The sequence below is a fragment of the Hippopotamus amphibius genome, chromosome 5 (assembly GCF_030028045.1).
Source record: "Hippopotamus amphibius kiboko isolate mHipAmp2 chromosome 5, mHipAmp2.hap2, whole genome shotgun sequence".
In the NCBI taxonomy this organism is placed as follows: Eukaryota; Metazoa; Chordata; class Mammalia; order Artiodactyla; family Hippopotamidae; genus Hippopotamus; species Hippopotamus amphibius.
The window spans coordinates 38,060,570-38,061,839 of record NC_080190.1 but is presented as its reverse complement, the minus strand read 5'-3'; positions in this window follow the sequence as shown (position 1 = coordinate 38,061,839).

Genomic DNA, 1,270 nt, shown 5'->3' with positions numbered 1-1,270 from the left:
ATTCATGGTAACCCAAAGGGATTCCCAGAATTCTCTCTGTAAGTGAAGCTAATCAAGGCTCAGGGATGAAAAAAGGGAGAATACTGGAGCTTTGCTCAGTGATGGCCAAGTGGACTAGGCAGCCTGGATGCTGCAGGAAATCAGGTCTCCTGAAGTCAGATCTTCCCTACTCAAGCCAGGTCTAGGTAAGTGCAGTAAGAAAGCTCCTTCATTCCAGTTTGGGGACAGACCCTTGAAAGGTTGGAGGCTGAATTCTGGAACTTGATTCCAATGAGGTTGTGTTGCTATAATCATTGCCTTGTATTTCCTCTTCCGTTTCTTAGTGGAACACTCTAAATAACCATGGCCATGCTGTCTACAATTTTAACAGCTGCAGAGAGCTCTGCCTTCAATTAAAGCAGCAACAAGCAACTAGCAACCTGTTCACAAGAAGTAGAGAAATTAAGAAACATATCATACTCCTCACCTTCCCAGTGTCACAGACCTATGAAAGGAGAAAATTGAAAGTTTCAATCATCATTTTACCTGCAGGAAACTCTCTAATCCTTATATACAATGACTGCAAGATGGGACCTAATTGAACATCAGAATGCTGCTTCTCGAGGGCTTCCATACGCTTATTCCTGGGAGGGGTGGTAGACAATCAGGGAAAACAGAGTTACTGTGTCCTTCTGCCATTTTCCAACAATAAACCCCAGCCCTCTAATGGCAGCAGAAATCATGAAGGCCCCGCAGGTATCAAAACATAGAATGGGAAAGTATTTGTGGAAATTGAGGAGAGACATGGGCAAAGATAAACTGAATAATTTCTGTCTCATTTCTGGACAAATGAGAATCCATAGATAAAGTTAGAAGATAAAGAGGGATTTGATAATGTTTCCTCATGTTATGAATTGCATCCGTTCATGTTCTTTGAAAATTAGAGTGAAGACACTTAAGATTACTTATTCTGGTTTGTGCCTTGAATGCAACTCTGGCCAGCACTTGGCACACACAGAGTCAAAAATCTACTATGTTTTATTCCCTGTCTTAGTTCAGGCTGCTATAATAGAATACCAGAGACTGGGTGGCTTATGAACAGTACATTTTCTCACAGTTCTGGAGGCTGGGAAGCCCAAGATCAAGAGGCCAACCGATTTGGTGTCTTGTGAAAACCCACTTCCTGATTCATAGACAGCCTTCTTCTCCCTGTGTCCTCACATGTTGGAAGGGGACTGGAGAGCTCTATGGGATATCTTTTCTAAGGGCACTAATCCCATTCATGAGGGCT